The following is a 20,729-nucleotide window of genomic DNA, read 5'->3' as shown; positions in this document are numbered from 1 at the left end:
TGACCATGCCAGTGGGTCTCCACCTTGCCTTCTCCTCGTCTCACCTCTCCAGCTCTGAGTGGGGACTCGGGACGCGAAAAATGTCCCATTACTTCTGAGCCACACAGCAGCAGCTTTATGCTGAGGAAACACACAGTGACACTTGAAAAGACACACAAGACTTATGCCGAAACTGCCAGCCTGTTTCTTAGAGAGACTGAGAAGGGGCAGGTACAGAGACTTCAATCTTCCCCAGCAGGATTTTCAGCAGCAGCATTTGCCCAGAACCTGATGACAACAAAGCTGGAGGCACCATTGCTTCATTCATTCATTCATTCATTCATTCATTCATTCATACAACCAAGCTGTCCTTGAGGGCTTTCACATGGCAGGAATTGCCAGTGGCTAGAGACAAATGTCTGTGGTTCGCAGCACAGAGGAAGGGCTGGCACATTCTCAGGACATCCTTTTGTCACCTTCAAATTCCCACGAAAAGCGTCCCACTAGGTACCACAACGGACAGGTGCCTGGTGATAAGACCTAGTATTGGTGGCTGCCTCTGTCACGATTCTGGAGCCCAGGAAAAGCTCCAGAAGCTCCCCCCTTTCAAGGATTGCCCTGGCCAGACTTATACCTGTTGAGGTGGGTTACGTGGTACTTAGGGACCAGGGCTCTTACAGCTACACGGGTGGGTGGGTTGCCCCCACCCAACCCTTGGGATCCCTTTTCAGCTCAGGAATGCCCACTGCCCAGCTGCCACAGCTATGGCAAATTAAGGCTCACACCTGCAGCCTTCTCTGCAGGATTGTCCTGGAGCAACTGCCAGAAGTGGCTCATGCCGGCCATGATGGTCACCCTGCTGCCCCTGACACTCACGAAGTTTCTCTCAGCCCCTGTGGATGCTTCTGAGCCTGCTGTGCTCATGTCTCTGTCCCTACCTCACCCCAGGAGATGACAGATGAAGTCTTGAAGACCAGGCCTCCAGGGCCCTCTCTGTCAGGCCACTGGACCCTAACAATGACCCAAAAGGAACCTTCTAGAAGCTTCCCTTCTTGCCCATCCTCACCCCATTAGGACCCTCAGGGCTACCTTTGCTGGGTGGGAAGGAGCTGGAGAAAGGTAGCCGGGCAGCTTTCCTCCCAAGACCACAGGACTCAGATGCCAGGTGGGCGTATCCACCGGCCTGCCAGGCGGTGGGTCGTGCCCTCTGCAGCCGAGTGACAGTGCTGTCGTCCTTGTGTGGGTCCACCACGGCTGGCTGAGATCACTCACAAAAGATCCTTGACAGGAGGGCCTCCGCGGGAGCGTCAGGACCACATGTCATTAATTCTTGGGTATTTACTACGAGGCATTTCCCATCTGCCAGCATAGGCTCGGAGCAGAGACAGACCAGAACACGCAGACAGGTCCCAGCCCTGGCAAAACTTAAAATATGAAAAATCACAGGAGTAGACAAAAAAAGCAAGAGTCTATAATTTGGATTATTTTTACAGTGATACAGCTCCTTTTAAGTTAGTCATGTCTAAAATGATTGGTGTGCTTTACAGTATTGCTCTGCATAACAGTATGCGATGGGCACATAATGGTGTTATTTAAATAAAAACCCACAGCAGCCCGATGGGGAGGGAGGGAGGGAGGCAGAGAGGGAGCGCGAGCAGCCTTCATTCGGGGCCTTCAGACCAGGGCGGCCCCTGGCTGTGGTCAGAGAGGAGATGAGCGGAACGAAGAGCTCTCCAGCTTCACAAATCACTTTGACTCGCTCCTTGGCTATTCCGCTCTCCTCCTACTCACAGTCTCCGTGACACAGAGAATGATTTCCTCCTAGAAAGCTCCCAGCCCTTCCTGTCTGGTACAATCCATGGCCCTGACCATCCTCTTAGGGGTAAGGGTGAAATTCGGTAAATCAATAACGCAGTTAGACTTGGCTAGTTTGCAGTGTGACTCACCGCAGGCTTGCTATCTAGCCACCTGTAACTAGACTTGGTTAGTTCGCAGTTTGATCCTTCCTGATATTCAGCTGATTCTTCTTTGTTTCTCCCCTCACGGGTTAACTGAAGAATTCTGTTCTGTTCCATTTCTCCAGGCTACCCATACCTCGTGAAGCCATTTAATTAACAGAATCCTGACCTGAAAAGAGCAATTTCTTAATCCTCAGGCGCCCGGACACAGGAATCCAATCTATAGCTCCTTTGCCGTATTCCTGGTGATGCATAAAATCCCAGGCCCCGATAGCCGAGTCCCAGCCGGGGTCCGAGATAACGTTATCTTCAAACAGACCAGACCCGGGAAGCGATGCCAGCCCTCAGACCTGCCTGACCGACTCCCCCTTTCCCACATAAGAAAAAGCTAACCTGAAGTTCGGTGCAGCTGTCCATTCTGAGACTCTACCCTGGCAACCGCCTACCAGTGTTTCTCTCCTTGCAACCCGTGGCAGCCATCATCTCTGGACACTGCCATGGGCATTTTCTCTCTGCCCTAACTTTTATAAAACTTTCTTGCTCTCCCACTTTGTAGGGTCTGTAAATGCTTTCACCTTTTGTGAAAAACCAGCGGTTAATTCCATGCAAGGACATTAGGGAAAGGGAAAGTTTTCAATAAACCATTTTGCCCAAATGCTTCAAGAAGGAGGTATGGAACCAAAATTTAAGGAGGTCAATGACAAAATCTTAACATTTGCTATTCCACTAAATCTCTCTGCTGCGAGTTACAGCACGATGTGATGAAATGTACAGGTTTTTAAACCTCTGTCACTCTCCCAAACCGATAAAAGGAATGTACAATGTCGTGATAAGTTGTAGCCTCTTCTGGGTCTTCAAGACTTCTAGGAACAGATGATCTCGGAGACATCCTCTAACCAGGGATAGATGCCTGTGGCTCTCCAGTCCCCAGGTCCCTGCGTCACCATTAATGGAACCACAGAACGCCACCCCTCGGGCTGCATGAATTCAGCCCCACAAAATACCTTCCACCATATTCTCTTTGGGGACAAGCTACAAAGAGTCATCAATAAGACCATGTTATACAGACGAGACAAAGACAAAAAGTTTGTCTCAGAAGCCATGCAATTACTTCCTTCTATAACTAATATCAAAAAAAAAAAAATTTACCTCTTTTGATCTTGATCCTGTAACCCTTTTTCCAGTTGACCTCTCCTTTTCTCTTACTTCAATTACCTTTTATAAAAGGGTGTGTGTGTGTATAGAAGGAATCTCAATCACTTTAGTACAAAATTCAGGCTGAAAATGATCAAGTATTATATTTTACATTGTATAATTAGGTATAGTTACATAATTATATATGTTATATCTTATTGTATTAACTCATCACTTAATTAAATATGCACTATAGATTCCAGAAACCAGTTCTAAACAGTCTTTATTGGGATGTTTCCGCTCTAGACATGCTGATTGAGATATCCATAGCTTTCTGAGACCCTGACGGATTACGGGCCAAAGCCCAGCTATTCTGAGCTGGCCATATCCTTCTTTCCTCACAGGCTCAATGTAGTACCGGGGGTTAGGAATGGCAGTTTCTGTTCTTCTCATCCCAAGGGGATCCACACAGGTAAGCCCAAGTTCCAAGGGCAGCTGCAGTTATATCAGTTATACCAGCTAGACAGATAGATAGACAGATAATAGATAGATAATACACAGATAGATGACAGATAGACAGATGATAGATAATACACAGATAGATAGATAGATAGATAGATAGGTGATAGAATAGATACACACATATGATAGTGTGTGTGTGTGTGTGTGTGTGTGTGTGTGTTTGTATGTATGTATATACCTTCCAAAGACAGATTTGGGTTCCTGGATGCTGTCCTCCCTCTCTCTGACCCCACCACTCTCTGGAACCCTCTCGCACACCTGTTTCTACAGTTCTATGTGGTTAAGGTGAGGTTGGCACCGTGGCACCTAACGAGAACATCCCCACTGCCCTGCAAAGATGCCAGCGCAGGCTGCTCAGAGCTTCTGCATTTCAAGACAAGCTTCAGATCTCACTTTTCGTGTGAAATTGAATTTTAAAATGTTGGAGCAAATTTTCTTTGGAGCCAAACATGTCCTGCAGGCTTCCAGTCAGGACCTCCATCACAAAAGAGGGACAGCTGGAGTGGGAGACCTGAGGACAGATCTCAGTTCAGACAGGGGCTCACAGCACTGAGCCCTCAAAAAAAGAAAAGACAAAAAAAATCCTGACTTAAATTTTCTAACTGCCTCTGGTGTAGTTTATTAAAGCATTAACTACATTATAAATGTGTCTATTGAAACACGGCCTGGCCAGTGACAGCTTAACCAACTACCAGGTTTCCAACTGTTTTCCATTGACCCTTCTATTAAAATAGTAGAAGCCGTTGGTCTCCTGAGGTTTCTGGACAACCCTGGATCGAGCAGGAATGACGCGCCAGTTGTGGAATTTCACTAGGCAACAGACCCCAAACAGAAAATGTCAGCACTTCTGCGGGATAATGCAGTGTTTCTGGTACACTCTCCCTCTAACTCCTTTCTTTATCCTGTTTCTGCTGTTTTATTTTTACCATTCCTTTTAAGTGTTCATCTGTGCTTTTATTGCTATAATTTAAGGACTACTTCACTCCTTAATATGACCCTTTCTGACTCACCACATCGCCTGCAATTACCATGGTGACCACCCCCCACCCCAATCCCTGGAATAAGGCTCTGCTCTGTTGATGTGCCCACCTTGGAAGGGCAATGAATTTGTGCCTCGTCACCAGGGTCTGGGTGTCCAAGGAGATAGCAAGGCATTGCTCACTGGCCAGACAACTAGTCAACCAGAGAAAGGCCAGCCCAGGAGGGAGGAAGGCCGACGTCCAGGTCCAGCCAACGGTCTATGAGCCTGGAGATGGATTCAGGCACCAACATCATCCAAAGGAAACCAGAGATATACACCAAGGATAAGCTGATCTGCCACTGTACACCTACCCCAGAGCCACGCAGAGTATAACCATCTGCTAAACAAATAAAAATCAAGAGATGCTCCTCATTTATATGGTATATACTCCCTCCTTTAGGAGTCATGGAGCAGAATGGCCCCCTGGAGACCCAACAAGTTGACTTTACCCTTATTTTCATCTGTCAGACTCTGCAGAGAGCGCACTCTGCAGGGAATTAGTCTGAAAAAGGGGATGTGTACGAGTTCAGGGAGGGTACTGGTTTGAATGGTGGCCTTTCAAACTATACATCCACATCCTGACCCCCTAGAACCTCAGAATGTGGCCTTATTTGGAAAAAGGTCTTTGCAGATGTGATTAAGTTAAGGATTTTGAGAGGAGATCTTCCTGGATTATCTGGGTGGGCCCTAAATTAGGCAATGAATAGTGTCCTTATAAGAGACAAGAAAGAAGACACAGGGAGAAGAAGGAGAAAATGGAGGCAGAGGCTGGAGTGAGGTAGCCACAAACCAAGGAATGCTGGAGCCACCAGAAACTTCAAGAGGCAAGGAATGATCCTTCCCTAGACCTTGTGGAAGGAGCACAGTTCTGCTGATACCTTCATTTCAGACTTCTGGCCTCCAGAACTGCGAGAAAATTAATTTCTGTTGCTTTAAGGCACCAAGTTTGTGGTAATTTGTTACAGCAGCCACAGCAAACTAATAGAGGGAGATGCCCTGAGAAGGGTCTCATGGGCCCCTTGCCCAGTGATGATGTAATCTCATTTGGGAGTGAGAAGGTCAGCTGTGGAGAATGACAGCGGGGGTGGAGGGACCCTAACCAACAAGACTCCAGGTTGCCCTGTAGTGGGGCCCACAGTCACCCATACACAAGTCTCTTCCATCAGCATCCTGAGGCCCCAAATTCAAATATGTGCCTGAAGTAAAAGTCATAGACCAAGGAAGATCAGCAAACGTAGAAGAAAAAAAGAAGGAACTCTGAGTTAAAGCAAACAATAAAGAAAGCAGAATAAACCTTCAGAAAAAACTATATTTGAAACCTCAGAGAAATAGGATAAAATAATGTACTCTTAAAACAAGGATACTATTTTTTAATTTTTTAATAGAATAATGACCACTTGATAGTTTAAAATATGAGGATGAGAACAGAAAAAAAAAAGTGATAGAAAACAAAGTTGAAGAAATCTCCAAAAAGGCAGGACAAAAATAAAAGGAATTTACAATGAAGGAACAAAGATACAACCACTAAGGAATCATCAGGGAAATCCAAGATGGTGGCGTAAATAAACACTCTGCCTGCTTCCTTCCATGAACACATTAAAATTACAACTAAATTATAGAAAAATCAACCTGGAGAACCATCTGAAGTCTAGCTGAACAGAAGTTTTATAACTAAGGACATAAAGAGGAAGTCAGGTTCAGACTGGTAGGAGGGGTGGAGACAAGAAACAGGCCAGCCCCAAACCTACGTGTGTGGTGGTTGAAAACCAGAAGGGGTATCTCAGCCACAGGGGTTCCCCATCAGAGGTGTGAGGGACCCCAGTCCCACACCAACCTCCCCAGCCCAGAGTACTGGTGCCGGGAAGAGGAACCCCCACAACAATTGGCTGTGAAAAACAGTGCAAATTTCAACTATCCAGGTAGGACGGAAGGCTGTGGGAAACCCAGACATCATCTTAAACGGCCCAAGCACAGATTCTCTCACTCTCAGGCACTTACCTTGGGCTCCAGTGGAGGGACTGTGACTCAGGAAGCGTCAGAGCAAGGGCTAGAGGACAGTAGCCAATTTTACTGTGTGCCGTCCTCCTCCTGTGCAGCCAGCAGGCAGCTGCCATCTTTCCTGTATTGAGCCCGTCCCCACATACCAAATCTGAGTTTGATTGGTCTGGTGACCACTGTTGCTCTACCCTCCTGACTCCCTGAAGCCCCACCCCACCCAACTCGCCCAACACCAGAAGCACTTCCTCTGAGAGCAGACAGCCCTGCCTGCATTGCACTCTTTCTTGAAAAACTATCAGTCTGCAGGACTCAGGTGGCCTGCAGATGGCCTCGGTGTGCTCTGGGACTTTTGCTGAGTAGCTCCAGGTTCAGCACTGAAACAAAACCAAACTCTCCATTAACCTGTGAACCACAACTCTTCCCACTCTAGTGACTTCCTCAGACCCTGCTTCACCCAACTCCTGTACCGCATGAGGCTTTATCAGGGGCTGAACTTGAAGGGAGCCAGCAGGTGGCAGCATGCCTTGGGGTGTCCTGGCTTTTTGTGGAGCTACCCCAGGCCCACTACTGGTGGCAGCCATCTCAGTTTGCAGCATGGTCTCTCCCACATGCCACCAGGGTTAGCACAGGTAGTGAACAACCACAGATCACTTTGTAGCTCCTACCAGGTAGTCCCAGGCAGTGGGTGACCTGCACCTGCACAGGAGCCCCTCCCAAGAGACCCCAGAATGAACATACTTGGAGGTTGGCTTCAAACCACAGCAGAGCACCACTCAATTAGCCCCACAAGTGGCAAACCCAAAGGGTGTTCTCAACAGACACCAAATCCTACTCAGTGGGGTAAGCCCCCTGTACAGCAGTCTGTAAGCTGTTGGTGTAGCCAAACCCCACAGCCAATCAGCTTGAGAGTCAATCCCACCCACTGATATGCCAATAGCAATCAAGGTTCAACTATAACAGGAGGGCATGCACAACCCACACAAGAGACGCTTCTGGAGCACCCAAAGCAGGTGACCAGGGAGACTGTGCCAGGGCCCCACAGGGTACCTACTACATAAGGCCACCTGGCCAAGAGTGGGAGACCTAGCTGATCTACCTAATACATAAAAACAAACAGCCAAAATAGGAACAGTGAAATAAATCCCTTTTGAAAGGCAGCCAAAGTAAGGAACAGTGAAATAAATCCCAAATGAAAGATCAGGAGAAAACTCCAAAAACGGAGCTAAACAAAATGGAGGTAAGCAACTTACAAGAAACAGAGTTCAAAACAATGGTTATAAGGATGCTCAAGGAACTTAGTGAGAACTTCAACAAAGAGATGGCAAGCATAAAAAAAAAGACATAGAAACCACAAAAAAGAACCAGTAAGAAGTGAAGAATACAAAAACTGAAATAAAGAAAATACTAGAAGGAATCGCCAGCAGACTACATGAAGCAGAAGATCGAATTAGCAATTTGGAAGAGAAGGTAAAAGAAAACACCCAATCGTAACAGAAAAAGAACCCCCCAAAATGAGGATATTTTAAGAGACCTCTGGACAACATCAAACGTAATAACATTTTCATCATAGGGACAGCAGAAGGAGAAGAGAGAAAGCAAGGGATTGAAAATCCTGTTTGAAGAAACACCAACTGAAAATTTTCCTAACCTGGTGAAGGAAATAGACATACAAGTACAGGAAGCACAAAGAGTCCCAAACAAGATGAACCCAAACAGGCCCACACCAAGACACATTATAATTAGAATGGCAAAGGTTAAAACAAAGAGAGAATCCTAAAAGCAGCAAAAGAAAGGCAACTAGTAACTTATAAAAGAACTCCCATAAGATTGTTGGCAGATTTCTCAACAGAAGCTTTGCAGACCAGAAAGGATAGGCAGGAAATACGCAAAGTGATGTAAAGCAAGGACCTACAACCAAGATTAATGTACCTAGCAAAGCCAGCATTTAGAATTGAAGGATAGATAGAGCTTTCCAGACAAGAAAAATCAAAAGGAGTTCACGACCACCAAAACAGTATTACAAGGAATGCTGGAGGACTTCCTTAAAATGGAAAAAAAAATCAAAATTATGAATGATAAAATGTCAATAGCTACATATCTATCAACAATTACTTTCAATGTAAATGGATTAAATGCTCCACTCAAAAGACATAGAGTGGCTGAATGGATAAGAAAACAGAACCCTTAAATATGCTGCCTACAAGAGAATCACATCACATTGAAAGACACACACAGATGGAAAGTAAAGTGATGGAAAAAGATGTTTCACGAAAAGAGAACTGAAAAAAACTGTGGTAGCAATACTTACACCAGACACAATAAACTTTAAAACAAAGGCTATAACAAGAGACAAAGAAGAGCCTAGTAAGAAAGGCTCTTATTGGAAGAAACCCAAACGCTACTTCAAGGGGACATGAACGTATGGATGCACATATGTTCGTTGCAGCATTGTTTATAATGGCCAGGATGTGGATGCAGCCTGAGTGTCTGTCTATGAAAGAATGGATAAAGAGGAGGTAGTACATATATACAACGGAATATTACTTGGTCATGGAAGGAAATGGGTTCTTGCTATCTGCAAGATGGACCTGGTAGCATGGATGGACCTGGTGGGTACTGTGCTGAGCGGAGTGTCAGACAGAGAAAGACAGATGCAATGTGATTTCACTTATCTGTGGAATCTAAAGAACAAAATAAACAAACAGAACAGAAACAAACTCATAGATACAAAGAACATATTGATGGTTGCCAGATGGGAGGGGTGTTCGGGGTGAGTGAAAAGGGAAAGGGATTAAGAAGTATAATCATGGGGATGGAGGATATAGCATAAGGAATAGAGTCAATAATATTGTAATAACTCTGTATGGTGTCAGATGGGGACTAGATTTGTTGGGGTGAAAAGTGGGAGGTGTTGGGGGCAGGATGAAAAAGGTGAAGGGATTAAGAAGTACAAACTGCTAGTTAAAAAATAGTCATGGGGATATGGTAATAACTATGTATAGAGCCAGGGGGTTACTAGACTAGTCAGAGGGATCATTTCTTTAATTACACAACTGTTTAACCACTAGGCTGTCTACCTGAAATTAATACAAAATAATATTGAATGTCAACTGTAATTGAAAATTTTTAAAAGAGAGGAAAAGGCAAAGGGGAATAAGAGGTCCAAGTTTCGACATATAAAACAAATACGTCATGGGGATGTAATGTACAACATAGGGAATATAGTTAATAATATTGTCATAGCGTAGTACAGTGTCAGATGGTTGCTGGACTTATGGTGATCACTTCTTTAGGCCTATAAATGTTGAATAACCTGAAACTTATATAATATTGTATGTTAGTTATATTTTAATAAAAATCTTTTTAAATTTTAAAAAAAAAGAATCAATCAATTCCAAAAGTCTCGAATGGAGAAAGGAAATTATGAAAGAAATAATAAAAGAAAACATCCCAGAACTGAAAGACTTGAGTCAGCAGATTGAGAGGTCTGACAGCAACCATGAACCCCGGCAGTGACTCTTGCACCCCATGTTGTGAGAGGACATTGATGTTTGTCTTCCCTCTGCCGCTTCCCTGCACCTCCCACTGCCCCACCCTGTGTGAGGAATCCTGGCACTTATTATTTTTTTTAAAAAAATTGGAAACATTTACTTTCGATGATGTTTCTGCATTGAGTACTTTATCCAAAAATTGAATCTAAAAGTTAAACACACACCCACCCATGGTGTAAATATTTTTCACTATACAAGTGAATAATGTGCTAAGATTACGTTTCTTCCTCTAGAAGGCCAATAATCCCATTGTAACAAACAAAACTCTCTAGACATATTTCCACCAATTGCTCTGCCATCTCCTTGAGACTCTCCAGAATCTCAGCTGTTCCCTCCTCTACCATCTCCTCCTTTGCCAGAATTTTTCCTTTGGCCTGCACTCAGGACTACCCACCACCATCATTCTCAGAGGGGACAGCATGCCCTGGTGATGAAATGCACTGTCTCCTAGAATCCAGATCTGTCTCTTCCTTTCATCTCTCCTTCTTTGGGGGTTTGTCCTCTACAACTTCCCAGGGAAAGGTGCACAGGAGGTAAATATCCTGAGTTCTTAGATGTGTGGAAATGCCTTTGTTATTCCCTGTACTTCAGTAGTAATTGAATGTGGTGTAGAATACTGAGATGAAAATTATTTTCTCTATGAACTTGAAAGACTTTGCCCCATTGTCTTCCAGCACCTCTGCTGCTGGTGAGAAGCCTGAGGCCAGTCTAATACTGATTTCTTTGTAGGGTATCTTTTCCCCCCTTTTTTCTCTCTGAGAATGCCTTCCCCTCCTTTTCCTCCATTTGCACTTGTCGGCTTTGGAGGCAGGGGAGAACAAACTGGGAAATGAGACACAGGAGCGCCAGACAGGAGGTCAGCAGTATCGGTCATGTTGCTGGCGGAGGCCACGTGGAAACACGTGCCTCAGAGTGAAAAACAAATGAGACAGCTGCAGAACTCGGCCGACATGCTCACCCAGTCGCAGTGACATGGGACCATGGCAGATCTGCCAACATTGGGACACAGCAGAAACTGGGTGCCCTGCAGAAACAGTCCCCTCCCAGAGGAAGGAAGATGGGGCTGTGTGGCCCAGCAACCTTCCCCAATTTATGAGTCCGGAAAGTCAATGCGGCGAGGAGAGGAGCGGTGGGAAGCAGGAAGTCACACCAGCGGAGTCCATCAGAGCAGAAGGGGCTGTCCCCAATAATTATTAACACTACTAGTCTGACATTGGAGCTCCTAGATTGACCTCATTTTCTCTCATGCTCTCTGTACCTTTGTCTTTTGTACTATTTTCCAGGAGATTTCTTCTACGTCTAACACTTGTACTGAATTCTTTTCTATATTTTTAATGTCCCAGCACTTTCTTCTTGTAACTATTCTATTCTCACAGCCCTGTGTTCACGTTTCATGGCTGCAATATCTTTCAAAAAAAAAAAATTCACTGAAGACACTAACGAGTCTAGGTGTCATGTTGAGTTTTTGTCTTATTTCTTTTCACGGTTTGTTGTTGTTCTTACTTTGTTTTGTTTGTTTTCTCCTTTATCATGTCAGATCATCTGCAAAATGAATGAGACGTGGAAGTAAAGTCTGTGACGACTGAAATCAAAGGGAGCAGGAGAGTATCCCTCTGGCCCCCGGGCTCCAAGCTCGCCCACCTGCAAAGCTTGAACTTCTTCCTCCTGCTCAGCACACCCACCCACAGGGCCGGAGCTGCCAGCTGGGGGAGGCACTGGTCCAGCTGCGGTGGGTGAGGTGGGGGTCTGGGCCATGCAGCTTCCTTGTGCCCCCTGCTCCTGCTCAGCATCCGTCTCAGGAGCGGCTCCATGTTAGAACACACTGCCCTGGGCACACCCAGCTTCACGACTCATGGGTCATAAACAGAGACACGAGAGGGACCACCACCCCACACTCAGAAAATCTGCAAGGGCATCGCCGACTGTGCCAACCCACCCGCCTTCCAGAAGGTGGCACTGTTTTAGGTGCCCTTCCTTGGCAGAAGGGCTGTCCCACTGTCAAGTATGTGGGTCCAATGACACACGTGGGCACTGCAGTGCTGAGCCTACCGCCATTTCTGTCGTCCTCATCTGCATCATCGCCTCCCGATTTTCAGTAGACTGGATCGTCACACCAGGCAGGGCATCTTTCACTGGGACACTCTCCCAAGTCACTGCCATTAAACTTGTTGGCATCCGGGCCACCACCTTGTGCCAGGGACTATCCACAGCCCACATACCTCTGGGGATGGGGGACACCTTGCCAGCCAGGCTGTGAGCGCACTAGTCCCTAAATCCAATTCTTGGGTCTTCTGCAAAGCAGAGCAAAGACAGACATACAAGAGATTTACTGGGCATCACACCTGTGAAAAATAAAGGAGAGAGGGGCAGGAGGAGGTGGGAAGGGCCTTCAGATGGTGATGCAGGCCCGGCCCCTACAGCAGGAGACGGGGGCAGGGAGGAGGACCGGGCAGGGAACCCGAGACTGCCATGCTGTCTGAGGATGCCCCAGCCGGCCCATCAGAGAGTGCTGTGCAGCCCACCCTTACAGGACCCCACCCTGGCCAGAAGTGGTGAGCCTGGTCACCGCTGTCACCGGCAGGGGCTGCTGGTGGAGCACATGGCCTCAGCACAAGACAGGGCACAGCCTGAAGGCCCCAGGCCAGGCTGTCAGCGAGCTGCAGTCTTTCCGGGAGCGAGATCGGAGTGCACACCTCCATGGCTGCCACGTGCATCTCTGAAGGCGCTTTTCTTCTGCATTCTTTTTCCTGAGGGCTTTTTTCTTTGCTGCTCTCCTTCACATTGCCAGCTTGCCTTAAATGTCTGGCAGTTACGGGCTGTGTGTTCACTAATGGGAGCAGGGCATAGAAGCCGCTTGGAGAAGGGGCTGGCCGCTGGCAGACCTCACACTGGGTGACCAGCGGGGGCAAACAGTACCTCGGGACCTTGGGAACAAGGTCTGGGGAGGTGTCAGTAAATGTCAGACTGTCAGAGCTTGGCTCTGGGGTACCCAGCAGAGGTGATGCCAACTTCAGTCCTCCCAAAGTAACTCAGTGAATTCCTTTAGAGCAGAAACTTCGGTTGGTTGCTTGCTTACTTGGTTCGTTGGTTGGTTGGTTGGTTAGTGGGTTGGTTGGTTAGTGGGTTGGTTACATTTTCAGAGGGAGGTAAGATGCTCTGGGAGGGGGAGCAATATTTAAATGCTAGGGGTTCCGGAGAGGGGAAAATCAGGTAGTGCGCTTCCTCTTAACCCCTCCCATTCCAGGGCCATAACCTTCTCCACCCTGGGCACCCTGAGTCCCGAGCGTCCCAGGCTCTGTGGGGCTGACCCCCCTCCTCAGCTCTGCATCTTTGCAAGTATCCACAGGAGGCCCCTCCCCCTCATCCCCAGGTGTGCTGCATCTCCCATCCTCCAAACAATCCCCTCCCAGTCTCTATTTTTGTGAGTTTATAACTTTCGGCAATCCCTTTACTATCCTTTAATGGGGCTGCAGGCTGGAGAGAAGACAAAGGCATGTGGCCCACCCACCATCCTGGCTTGGAAGCCTGGCACCAGCATGCTTTAAGCATGGTCGTCATAAGTCTTCTCAAATCCTGTTTGGAAATCAACGGTCGTGTCATTTATATTTCTAAAGCTGCACTGATGAAGCTTACAAGTCGTTCTCTCTCTGGTCACTTCCTACCGCCTTCCTCTCGACCCTGCTCTTGGCATCTCCCTGAGATCCTGTCCTTGCAGTCAACTGTCTCCCTTCTGGCTGAAATGGGATAGGGAGCCTCGTGCACCCCATTGCACACACAGGCCCATCCAAAGAAAGGCTCCAGCTGCCAAGATATTACCGGAAGCCACAGACCTGTTCAGGGCTGTGTCTCTCAGAATTGCTCAGAACACTCATAATTCCCAGGAAAGTCCCTAAAAAGTGGCTCAGCCTGGCTCCCTCTGCAGTTCCATCCTGCAGAACCCCCTGCCCACATTCTCTCCATGGAGGTCCCGGAGTGCTGCTCCCTCCTTCCGCTGCACCACCCCCACCCCCCGCCCTGGGGCCCTGGGGCTTGCCTCCTGTGACCCCCCACGGCTCACCAGCCAGCCATTTATTAACAAGCGCAGAGCACAGGCGCCACTCGTCCCAGAGGCAGTTTGGCTGGGGCCCCTCAGGGACGCCAGAGAAGAAGACCATTCTGACCCCTACTGGTCTCCAGCCAGAGGCGACAGTGAGGTCAAAAGTAACCAGTACTCACGGGAGAGGACTGTGTCAGAGGCCAGGGGCCAGGTCCATTGGAGGCCTCAGTACCCACCTGGAGGCGGGGCCTGGGAGAACAGACCAAAGGGGCCGGGAGCCTGACCCTGGCACTCTCTCTGTCCCACACATCCCTCTGGTGACGAGCCCATGGCCAGTCCAGACAGATTATAGTCATAAAAAGTTAAACGCATTGGGCTTCTCAAAATGCCGGTGTTGAAAGAGGCTGCATCCCAATTTGCATAAAATTATGCAGCATACAATTTATGCCACCACTCTATATGCGACTTGAGTGTACATTTGAGCAGTGTCATCAGATCCATAACGAATATGTTCTAGATGCAAGTGATTCATAAAACCATCTCTGGCTTGTTCCTGGACCATCAATTTCTAAACCTTCCTCCCTTTCTCTCGGTTCACATCCTAGCTCCATGAATCCTTTGTCTGCGGAGAAAACTCTGTGCTGTTGTGTGGACGTGACTGTGGACCCCCACAAGGGGGAGCGTTTCTCAGCCAGGATCAGGAGGGGATGGCTAGGAGGGAACTCGGTAAGGTTCGCCCTGGGCCCCCCCGACCCTGCCCCGCAGTTGCCCAAGCCCCACACCTCTTACTGACTGTGACCCGCCCTGGCCCTCCTGCCCGGCACTGGACCACCGCCCCCACGCCCTGCCTTCATGGCAAAATGGGGGAGGCTCACACAGGTGAAGGCTTGGAAGCAGGGGTGTGTGATGCCTTTGTGGGTAACCCACATCTGGGAAGCGTTCAGGAGGTATGACGGGCAGAGCTTGGTGGGACCGCCCAGCACCTGCCCTGGCCCGGCCCTCATTGCTGCTGGTGCACTGACCACCATGTGGATCGTGTTCCTTGCAGAAGGAAACACTGCATTTTTCCCACATATTAAGCAACACCCAGTCCTGATTTTCCAGCTAAGATTTCCACAGATAATTCCTTTGGGCTTGGTTGTTATAATGTTGCAAAGGCAGCTGAAATAGAGCAAAAAGGTATTCCTGAGCATGGGTGGAGAGCCTGGGGACCCTGCAGAGAAAATACCTGGGCGGAACCAAAATATGAATCCCAGTGAGAGGAGCTTAGCCAGGAGAGGATGAGAGGGCGAGAGGGAGAGAGAAGGGGAGGAGAGGGGAAGGGGAAGGAGGAAGGGGAGGGAGACCTAAGGGTGTCCTCTTAACAACAAGATACAACGTGGAAGCAGCATTGAGCAACCTCCACCCGTGAACTTTGGAGATGGAGATGGGTCAGGTGGTTCCCCAGCCAAGGGTCATTTTTATGGCCCTGCCACAAGACACGTTTTAAATATTCCTGTTTTATTCCAACAGGCTCTGTTGGTTCAGACTTCTCAGGAAGCTGAGGCCAAGAAGAGATTAGGTGTGTGGGAGAGTCCGTCACCGGGGACACCCAGGAGGGACCAAAGGAGGAGAAGGAGGAGGCAGAGAGCCTGCAGGCGGGGTACGGGGCTGACGCCCATGGAAGAAGAAGGAAAAGGGAGCGCCTTGGACTCCAATGCAGCTCCAGCAAAGTTGCAGCTGGGCTGGCGGGAAGCCCTGGAGCCAAAGCCTGCCGTTGGAGGGGGTCCCTCAGCTCACAGGAAGAGGCCTGCGTCAGGACCCCAAGTCATGAACTGGTAGCGGCCCTTAGGAATTGTGACCCAAGAGAGGAGACCCCCCTAGGAAGGAGCCCCACCCCAGTTGCTAGCAAACCCTCTCGAGCACGTATCACGATCAGAAATTATCTCTTGATGTCATTTGCTTCCTCGTTCGTCAGCTTCTTCCTCCACCAGAATATCAGCTCCCTGAGGACGGGGATTTATCTCTTGTGTCAACCTGCGACCCCTAACGCACGGCCAGACACTTAGTAGGTCTCAGATACTTGTGGAACAAAGCACCGCATGGAGGGGGATTTCGGCTTGACAAATCATTATCCCGAAACAGAGAGTCTGACGCCATAGAAGCTGAGCTCATCAAGTTAAAACAGTAAATATTCAGAGTTTTTGACGGCTGTCACAAAAAAATCATTTATTTGTGTTAAAAAATAAAACCGCCTGTACCCTCATGAAGAGTGGAGCCATCATAACTCACAGTGCTGGGGACGCTTGAAACTTTATTCTTTTCAGCAGAAGGTTTACGATACGCAAAACTCCACATGGTATTATTTTTATGCCTGTTAGGCTTTCCAAATAAAAACATTCCTTAATCAGGGAGGGGAAAAAGAGATTGGGTATCGAGCATACAGCCTGATTTTTTGGCTGACGATACAGAATTCACGGTGAAAGCTTAATCTCAATGCACATGAGTTGCCTCGGGTATCAGGAGGGCTCAAACTTAGCCTAAGGTTGCTCCATAATGTGATGTAAACACAGCCCTCTCCACAGAGGGCAAAATACAAAGACAAACATTTAGAGCAGAATAATTAGAAAAACCTGAAACCGGTGTAATCAGAAACAGCCTCTGAGAGGGCTTACTGTGACAGTCTTACATTACGGGTTTTGCAAATACGCCTCATTTTTTCAACTAAGGGGGGGAAGAAAAGCAAATGCATTTGTTACATGAAAAAGTCCATGGAAGGCTTTTTCATGACACTTCAGTGTATGAATTATTCCAGAGGGACCTGGAGTCCTTGAAATGCAAGTGACCTGAGGAGAGTCCAGGTCACTCAGCACAGAGAAGGAGACCTGCTTGGAGGTGAATGACAGGTCACTCGTATGGCTTCTAGTTTCAAATGATTGGCTTGGCCCGACCTGCCTCCTCCAGGGCCTGTCCCTTGGCTCTTCCTCCCTGGCTTCAGGCCGCCTTGGGGACACCTTCCAGATCTTGTACCCTGGAGTCCGCCCGGAAATGGCAGCAGCCCTTTTGGCAGAGCCTTGGGTGACTGTCCCCTCTGAGCCACCCCTGCCACAGCTCCCCAGTAGCCGCGTTTCCCAGGGCTGTCGGACACGTTCCCACTGTCCCTCCTGGACCCCTCCAACAGTGTTTGTGCCACCGCCCACTGTTGCCCAGTTCTCCTGGTGAGGGCCTGAAAGGTCCAGAGAGAGCCCAGGAGTCCAGGGCTTGTAGGAAGCAGGGCCGGATGCCAGCCCCGCGCCCCCGCCGGGAGGTTCCACAGGATTTTTCCCTTGTCCAGCTTTCTTTCAGTCTAGACTTGCTTTGGAGCTGGGGGTGCTGGGACGTCCATTGTGGGCACATCTGATGAGCTGTTCCAGGCCTTGAGGACACAGGGGTAAACAAAATGGGGAAGATCCCTGCCCCCATCACTGACCTTGAGGTGCTCTTCCTGAGGGCATGGCACACACCAGGTGGGTGCCCCACCCTCCACTGCACCTGGCTTCTCAAAGGGTGACTCTCCCCTCCCCCACGGTCCCCAGTTATCCGTGTTTTCCTGTGCGTCTGAACCTCACTGTCCCCTGGATGTCTCCCCAGGCAGGTGATGAAGCTGAGTGAGGGGTTTCCAGGCCTGAGAGCCCTCAGGCCACCTGGACAGAGCAAGCCCCTCAGGCGGCCTGGGGAGAGCCCAGCCCTGACCACGGGAGGGAGGGTTCCCTGCTGCTCCTGGTCAGGAGCACATTCAGTGCCTCAGGGGACAGAAGCCCCCGCTGTGACCTTCAGAGGGTTCTCTCCTCAGGGAGGGGCTGGGCAGGGACTCAGGACACTCACCGCCCTCCAGGAGGAATTCCCAACACAGGGACTTCCCTGGGGTGGTGAGGGGGCCGTGTCAGGCCTGCCCTTGGGAGGGGCTGCGTGAGAAGACGCAGGAACAGGTACAAGGTGCTCAGAGCCAAGATCACAGCCTCACAAATTACCAGTGACCCCCACTCTCCCCATGACATTAGAATTACAAGCGGAGACGCCACACAGGGGCACATAGATTATATCCCCTTGCAAGTCAAAGGGCCCGCCCAGTGTTGGGGTGGCTTGGGCTGATGGGGGGCTGTCCACAGCAGCACTCCCGGGGCCACCCAGGCCTTGGCCCAGATGGGGCAGAGGAGGAAGGGCAGCCAGGCCCTGCCCCTGCTTCTAGAAGGTTCTGCAGTCACGCGGTCCTTCTTGTCTCTGGTCTAAGCTGGAAGGGAACACCCAGAAGAGAGGGAAACTAAAACTCACTTTCAGAATGCCGAAACAAGGAGATTTATCGTTGTACTTAAAAAAAAAAAAAAAAAAAGGAATAACATGATCCGTCTGAGGCCCATTTTTGAGTGTGAAGTTGTATTTATTCAACTGTTCCTTGTTAGCTCCCTTCCCATCATGACAGGATGATGGCAAGTCTGATCTGTGGGACCCTCAGAGCTCAGGGCAGGCGAGCAGGATGGGGTCACAGCTTTGACCTGCCTGGACAGCACCCTCCCAAAGCCCCTCTGTCCCCCTCTGCTTCTCTTCCTCTCTTTCTTCCTCCCTCCCTCCTTTTTTCCTTCCCTCCCTCTCCCCTCCCTCCTTCACTGTTTTCCTCCTTCCCTCCTCCCTGTTTCCTTTCCTCTTTCCCTCCTCCCTCCTTCCCTCCTTCCCTCCCTCCCTCCCTCCCTCTGTCCTTCCCTCTCTCTGGCCCCCCAGGAGAGCATTTGCAGGCTGGCTCATCCTCCTGTTCAGACCTCAGCTGAAGAACGTCATGCCCTAACATGCCTGATCCTGGACAAGACCCCGTGTACAGGTGGCTTCCATGGAATCCGCTCACCTCGCCCCAGTTTCCCAAGGTCCACATCAAGAATCTCTAGGTTAGCACTTTTGTCAACGATGTTACAAAGCATTTTCAGTAACTGGAGTGTTTCCTGTTTGGCAGTGCTGGTGCTGAAACCACCCCCTGGGAGCAGGACTGTGGCTGGAGGCCCACATGTCCATACAGGTCGGCTGGAATATTCTTAGATCCTCGGACACTTCTGAGGGCCTTCCAGCTCGGGGCGCACCACTGCCTCCTTTCTGATGGTGGTCAGTCGACTCTCCTCGTGCCCGAAATGGGCCGTGTGGTGTCACATGTAAGGCCGTCCGTGTGCTCACTTGGTCCTCACACGTGTGTCCATGAACAGAGGACCTTCTCCATGCCAGACGCTGCTCAACAGGGCCCGGGGGGACAAGGGAGGCCAGCCAGGACCCCAGCCCTCAGGCAAGCTCCACTGCAGACCACCACACAGACGATGAGGAGTCCAGGGGCTTCTGACTGGAGTAATGACATGGAAAGTTCCAGAAGGTGCGGTCAGGAAGGGGAGCCAGGTCTCAAGGGCTCTTGAAGGACCAGCCGTTATTCGTGAGAGAAGAAGCCTCAAGGCTCATGGGCAGAGGAAGCACAGGGTCCCACCCTCTTCTAGTTGGGATCCCTCTGGCTGTGGGGTGGGGTTGGGAGGGAACGAGCCAGGGCAAGGACAGGACCAGGGACCTTCCCAGACCAGGTCCAGGAGGAGCTGTAACGCTACGAAATGACAATGACCATCTGATCCTTGTCTCCCGTGGATAACGTCTATCTTTATGAATCCGGACTGAAATATACTCAGGCGGTTAAGAGGGCTGCAGGTTCCGGCACAATTACGGGTCAGAGACTGACTGGCCAGCGAGCCGGGCTCCTCAGCTCTGACAGGGGCGATGGGGCCGAGGTCCAGATGTTGGAAGGGGCTCTTCGGGGACCTAGTGAGTCGGTTCTGGAGAAAGGGGTCAGAAGCCCCAGAGCTGGTTGAGGTAAGAGCTCCTGGCAGGAACCCAGAGCGCCCCCAGCAGCATCTGCCTGTGGAGTGGCTTGTCACCCTCACTTTTAACACAGAACCCCTCCTGCTACAGCTGAGGCCCATTTCCTGTTCAGTCTCTGTGCAAACAGCAGCAGCTGGGAACATGCTCCCTAACACTTATGCACTGCGCCACCCACCCCCACGCCTTCCGCGCTGAGTGGGCAGTTCCATCTACCCCTGAGCAGCCCCCGTCCTGCTGCTGTCGCTCCCCTACAGCCCCTGTGGCACTGCTGAGTCTTTTCAAACAGCCTCGTCTTATGGTCACTAAGGAAAACCAGCCCTCCACAGAGCTGGGGTGGCCCTGCAGGGGGAGCCGCTCACTGCTGCTTAGTGAGCACCTACTGTGCGCCAGGCGGGATGACGGTGACATCATGCATCCTTCCTCCCCTCCTAAGAAACTTCGGCCCCCGAGGCAGCCAGGCCAGGGTGCCATGCTTCTAACCGTGGACAAGGGGAACCTGGGTAAGGGCTTGGAGACGTGGGAATCCAAACACTGTGGGGACGCGGAGAGAAGGGAGACAGCCCTGTGGGCTGGAAGACCTGGCAGGTCCTCGGGAAGGGCTGGTGTCCGAGGCTGCCCCGGAGGGACTGTGTTCTCTGACAGGAGTGGGAAGGACCACGTGTCAGACTCCAGAA

The sequence above is a fragment of the Rhinolophus ferrumequinum genome, chromosome 8 (assembly GCF_004115265.2).
Source record: "Rhinolophus ferrumequinum isolate MPI-CBG mRhiFer1 chromosome 8, mRhiFer1_v1.p, whole genome shotgun sequence".
NCBI lineage: Eukaryota > Metazoa > Chordata > Mammalia > Chiroptera > Rhinolophidae > Rhinolophus > Rhinolophus ferrumequinum.
Note: the sequence above shows the minus strand (reverse complement) of the source record.